This window comes from Apodemus sylvaticus, chromosome 5 (assembly GCF_947179515.1).
Source record: "Apodemus sylvaticus chromosome 5, mApoSyl1.1, whole genome shotgun sequence".
Classification (NCBI taxonomy): Eukaryota; Metazoa; Chordata; class Mammalia; order Rodentia; family Muridae; genus Apodemus; species Apodemus sylvaticus.
This window is the reverse complement of record NC_067476.1, coordinates 3,133,127-3,139,603: the sequence shown is the minus strand read 5'-3', so window position 1 is coordinate 3,139,603 and position 6,477 is coordinate 3,133,127. Positions and strand designations below refer to the sequence as shown.

Genomic DNA, 6,477 nt, shown 5'->3' with positions numbered 1-6,477 from the left:
CACTGAAACTCATGCACACTGCAAAAAAGCTCATGCAGTAGTTAAGCAAACCATCCAAGCAGTTTTTATTCATTAATATTCATAAATACACACTGTAGCTTCATTAGAGATTTCAATTTTCCTCTTCAGTTTGAATGTGGAGTAATAGGAGAGCCTTTTGCATGTTAAGGTACACGAAGCAGAGATCACCCTGTACTGCTACCTACATTTACCTGCTAGAAGTAAAAATTAGTTAAGTGGAAATGTTTATCACATATATTTCTCTCTTCCTTTTGAATGTAACAAGAGTGACAGACCTGAAATTACAATTAGCGCACAAACCCAGGAGAGCTGTTGTCCCTTTTCATTGGCAAATACAGCACAGAGGACATTGTCTGCGAGTGGGGAGGTCATCAAGGAGGAGGCTCATTTCCTTTATTACTCTCTTTCAAATTTAGTTTTTTTTTTTTTTTATTTTCTGTACTCTTTGCTTACATTCTAAAAGCTTTCCCCTTTCCCAGTCCCCCCCCCCCCCCCCGCCCCATATGTCCCATAAGTCCTCTCCTCTCCATCCATTCTCCTATCTTTCCCCCTCCCTTTTCTCTGTCCTGGTACTCCAGGAAATTTAGGTTTTCTAAAGCAACATGTAAAGGCATAATAATATCTACACAGCCCACAGCACCAAAACCTGCCATCTGCCCCATTTATCCTCATCTGAGGACGAGCTCTCTTCATGCACTAACGTGGACAGAAGGAGCTCCTGGGCAAACAGGCTGCGGTCCGCACGCTCGCTTTCCATGGATTGGCACTCTGCTTCAGACATTTTGGGATCGTTCAACCTTGTTACCAGGAACTGGGAGTTGTGGAGAGCCTGCGGGCTGTTCTCTGTGTTGGCTGCGTTAGCTGTGGCCTTGGCCTGTGTGGTCATAGTGGTGACTATGCTTGTGTTAGTGCTCTGACTTGTGTTGCAAGCAGTCTCTAGTTGTTGCCGGGCTGCCTGTGCATGCTGCCGCTCAAGCTGCGGCTGCAGCTGCAGTTGCTGCAACCGAGAAGCGGAAGGGCCTGAAGAGTTAAGCTGTCCTCCTGCAGAAAGTCTCGCTCCTGATAAATGAGGTAAGAGCTCAGCTATAGGATCCATGGCTTCCCTACTGCTTGGAGCGTATGAACTCTGAGAACAGAGTTCCCCAGCAGGACTGCTAGTAAAGTGCATGTTTGATCTATGAGCACAAGGGCCTCCTAGTCCCTGGCCAGGGTGAAACATTCTACGTACATGTCGAACACCACTCGATTCATCTAAATCTCTAGGGGCTCTGTGTCCAAGTGTCAGATGAGGTGCTAAGTCATCTGTGACATTAGGATCACCTCCAGGTAACGCTGCATGCATTGGACAAATCACTTCTGTTGGTGTTTAAGTCATGGCTGGGGTCCATGATGTCCGTGTATCTTCCTCTTCTCTCCGCCACATCCTCCTTCTTTTTGTATTACATAGAAAAGTCATGAAAACCTCTCAAAGGTGGTAAAAATAAAAAAAACAAAAACAAAAACCTAAAACTAAAACTAAAAGCAAAAACAAAAAATCCCTCTTGCTCCTCAAGTTAATCTCTTCATCTCTAATTTCTGAACACTAATTCTCCATATATATTTGTTATTGACCAGATTGTAACTGGTCTCCTTTAGGTCAGAATCTGTATCCAGGCTTATTCAACCTTCCATCCTCAACCCTAGCAGTGTCACCAGCAAGGTTGGCAGCCTCCCATTCTGTGGAACTCCATGTTAAAAAGCCTTTCTCCACTGTTTCTGCTGGGTATCTCTTACTTAGGGAAAGTGTAAAGACATCACTGTGCCATGTGGAGGAACTCCTCTGTGGTTTGGGCTCATGTAATCTCTATTTATATGAATATGTTCAGTATCATTTTTGATAAGCTTCTTTTTGTTTTAGTATACGTTTTGCTTAATTTAACCTGCTTGCAACGGACAGGTCAGAAATAAGGCAGCTTATTTCTAAGTCTTCCCATTACTCTGATTTTAGACCTTGAGTTTCTTTTCTGTTAACACTGCTACCTTTTAGGAGAATCAGAACCTATTTAGACATAAGTAGGTTTGCCTTACGTTTTGACTGGCAGCACAGATGCTTAGAGGCTCTGTGATGCTCCACTATTTCCAGACCTCGCTGTTCCCTGCCTCAGATCCACCAACCCCTTCCCATTGTCTCTTGACTAGAGGGTAACTCGCCATGGCTCTGCTTCCTTGGATACTATACTTGGACATAGCCATTCCTGTATTCTTCTACTTAGAGCCTGTTCCCACTTGTCAACCAAGCACGTCAGTATAGCTAATTCTAAAGTGCAACACACACCCAGCTCTTTTCCCTTTTTATTACAAGTGTCAGGTTAGACCTACTTAAATCATACACTATCATTTGCCCCACAGATGTCTGATGGTTCAAGGTAGCAAGAAGAATTGTCAACTTAATGTTTGAATGGTGCAGAGGAACCAGCCAGGGTAGGCATCCGATTCCAAGGTGTGCTGGGGTCCACTGAAGCCTTGTAAAAGATGAATGGGCTTTCCTTAGCCTCCTGTCAGGACTGTTTCAGGACTGGTTCCTTCTGGAGGATAAAAGCCCTTTCCGTCAGGGTCTGGATTTTGGCTTTCAGTGGGATAAAACAATTGTCTTAGACTTAAGCACATGGAACCTGGATTTTGATGTGTGGATTCAAATACAAGTTTTGATTATTACTGCTTCAGGACTTAGGGCAAACCTCAGTGTTCTTATCTATGAAATGGGGATATTACTAAACGCACCTATCAAGAAAGGGTTGTAACAGTTTTAATTCTTTTTCAAATGAGTAGGGTTGCTGTGATTTCTTGAGATTTCCCCCTGTGGCTGGACTGTGGGAACAAAGCTGTGCAGACTAAATGTGGAGATGCTACATTGTGTTTACCCTGAGCAGCCATCAGGTGCTCGGCCTGAGGGAAGTGACCATACACTGCTCCTCAGGGGGCTTGAAAGCACAGCTAAGATGTCAAAGCTGGAGTTCCTTGACTCCAGGACATCCAGTCACCACTGGAAACCATTCAAAGAGTCTGGGACAGAGGGCCAGGGGTCCATGGGCCTGAGATGGGGAGACTCCCAAACTCCTGGGCATCCAGACACCACTGGGTCATGGAGAGTTGGGAATGGAAAAGGCTCAAAGGCTGAGGAGCCCAGGGCCCGGGAGAGGAGAAACTCTGGCTCAGTTCACAGACGTTGTCTGAAAGCCGAAAGGGGACTTGGCAGGAGACTTGGGCTGCACAGCTCTGTAGATAAAGGCTTTCTCCATGCTCCCCACAGGTTCTTGATGGGAAAGATAGTCCTTGGTTCCAAACTGGTTCATTATGGAAAATACCTCCTTGGGATGGACCAGATATTTAATACCTTACAGGAATGTCTGGGAAGGGAAGCTTATTGGTTAAGCTGGCAGGGTCTCTAGGTACCTCATTAGCATGGAGAATTCTGTTCTGATCTACCTAACTATAGGTTACATTCCTACCCTACTTAGGGAGTGTGATCATGTGACAGGAGCCTGGTTTGAAGCTGATTAAGGTCCTACCATCCTCTCAGAGGGTACAGGGCTTCCAACTCACTCAACCTTACCAAGTTTCCTGGCATGGTCTACTGCCCCACAGACTTAGTCCAAGCTAAGAAAAAGTATAAACTGTAGACAGGATCTGGGATATGTTAATTGTGTTCTACTTAACCTTCTTACATGCATTAGCTAGTGGACACTATACCAACAGCAATCACTGAGGTAGGGCAGAGAAGATAGAAGTAATGAAGATTGGGGGAAGGACAGAGGTAGAGGGTACCCAGGAGCCCAGAATGGTACAATAAGGAACAGACACTACAGCACTTCCTTCAAAAATTCACAGAGGTTGTCTCAAACCCTTAATTTCTTTAAATGTACAGTACTAGCCAGAACAGTGGCCAGGGGTTCCCTCTGTGCTAGGTCAGTCATAGTGTGTCAGATGTGCTAATACAATACCTCTATCACATAATAATGTGTCTTTGGCCTGCCATTACAATGGGCAGTTACTCTAAGATCTTACTCCTCCCATGCATGAGCACAAGACCTGTGCCTGGTTACTCAATGGATTGTTCTCCTAGTCTCCTACTCAGAAAATGGGATGGAGCTTCCTGCTACACTGGTCCTCCTGCTGCCTCCTCCCTGAAGCCCTCCTTTCTAGTATGGGGCTGCATTCTCTCTGGCTTTTGTACTAATGATTCAGACTTGCTTACAAATGTTCATTGCCCTGTTTGATCAACCTGCATCACAGTGCCAAATGTATCAGGTTGCTCTGTGTTTTTAGTAGTGATGTCTCCCTGCCATGTAAGATCCTAATTAACTACAAGGACATGGGTCACAGGAGATCTGAGCATCTCAGTCTTGGCTTATGCTAGATTCTCCTTGGACTCTTTTCTGGCCCTAGAGTCTGAATTCACAAGGCATGTTGATTGACGGCTACCAAGCTTAACTAAACCTGTTTTCATACTCTTACTATATCCTGAATCACCTGTAGATTGTAGTTGGTATGTTTGGCTTGGCCTGAGATTCTGTCTTCCTGATTGGCTACAAGATCCCATGATGCTTCTCTGAAGTCAGTATTTGAGTGGTCTGACCTGAAGCAGTGGTTCTCAACCTTGGTTGTGGACCGAGCACTGAGACTGATATATTGAGAGCATGAATGGCCAGACTCTACATACCTCTTAGGTCATGTTCAACTGAACTAATATGAGTACAGACATTGCCTTGGTAATACCAGTATTGTACTCTTTCACCTCCTAAATAGTAAGTTATTCTTAAACCTGCTTTTACTGTAACATGATTTTCAACCATCATGTCCTGACTTGATCATGAACCTCTGTAGGTGTAGGACTCTCACTCATGGACTCTAACCCCTACTCTGTTCTTCAAACTTCCTTCCCAGGTTGAGGCACATATGGCTTTCAGGCTCTAGTGACTATTCATATGTCCTATAGGGTAGTATTATCATTTTTGTGTATATCACCATAACCTAGAAGCTTATACATAAAACAGACCCTTGAGCCTTAACCCCAGAGGTTCTTCTTAATGCAGGAGATTCATGGTTCATGCTGTAGCCTTAGAATTTATATTCTCAATACATTCCTAAGAGCTGTTGGGGTTGCTGGTCTTAGAGCTATATTTTGAGATGCTTCCATATTGTAGAGTTCACAAAACTGACAAGGAGACATCAAAGTAGACTAGAGAGGCAGGTGAAGTGGATTCTAGTCAAATGGGTTACACTATTAAGAAGTCAACAACCTTATAACTACAAAACAAAAACAGGAGAACCAGCAACAGTAGTAGACATGAGCACTACAACAGCGGAACAATGATAGCAATACTCTCCACACAGGGACAGGAAGGAGCTGGTCACTCATATGATCTGGCCTTCATAATCACTTACTGTCACATTTGACCTAGGAAGAAACAAAACTTGGTTTTCCCACATACTCCCATGACAGTTCTCTCCTAAACAGGCATTCTCAATATGTCACCATGGTCAGGAAAACCCCTGTGTGGCTAATTTTACCACCCAGCCAGTGGGATATTAATAATTTCTTCCTGGGGTTGTTATGATGTATAAAAGGCAGTGTATCAAGGCTCTGGCTCAGGAATGGTTATACCCTTCACATTCCACACACTGGACAGTCATGTGAACAAAGCCTCCTCTCATTGCCATCTTTTAACTGATACTCAAGTTTCTTCCTTCCCTGAAAGTTCCAACCTTGCCTTAGAAAGTCCTTTCACCATCCTGTGCCCTGCTTTGTGAGCACAGTCCTCGTACCAATCGAAACAGTAAAGGAGAAGTATAATGTGGAGGCTTTGTTTATGGCATCTGGTTCTCAATGGAAAGTGAGTAGACAGCAGGCCGGCCATGCCATGTGTTTCCCATAATACCACATAATATGTATGTTTAAGAGGATCAGTGATTATGAAGGAAGTGGATGCAGATAGCAACCCCATTGCTCTCTGAGACACCAAAGGTTAGGAGCAGGATGATAGTTTTAACCTTGAGTAGGGCCAATCATGTTAGTTTTCATTAGCATGTTTAATATCTGAGACAATCAACTTACAAAGAAGAAAGGATTTCTTGAGTGCATACTTCTGGAGGTCTGGATTCATTTTACTGAGCAGTATATTCAACAGATATTCATTAAACATATAACAGACACCATGGTGGAGACTGGGGATATAGTGGTTAAATAGATAAACATCCCCATGACCAAGTCCTTTATAAAGCAATGGGGACAGTAAGGGGAGACAAAAGCAGACAAATACAGACAACCTGTGTAAACAAAGACCAAAGATAGCAAAACACAAGAGGTAGAAGAGAACCTCAGGTATGGTGTCTAGAAGATGAAAGGAGGCAGCACAATATAAACAAGCAGTCCAGGGTCAGGGATGTGAAAGAGCATGGTACATGTAAAAGGATACC

At 43.8% G+C, this 6,477-nt stretch overlaps 1 pseudogene; it reads right to left on the bottom strand.

Moving 5' to 3' along the window:
- Nucleotides 1-392: 392 nt before the first annotated feature.
- On the bottom strand, nt 393-4,853 carry LOC127686456 (E3 ubiquitin-protein ligase KCMF1-like; annotated as a pseudogene).
- Nucleotides 4,854-6,477: the final 1,624 nt, after the last annotated feature.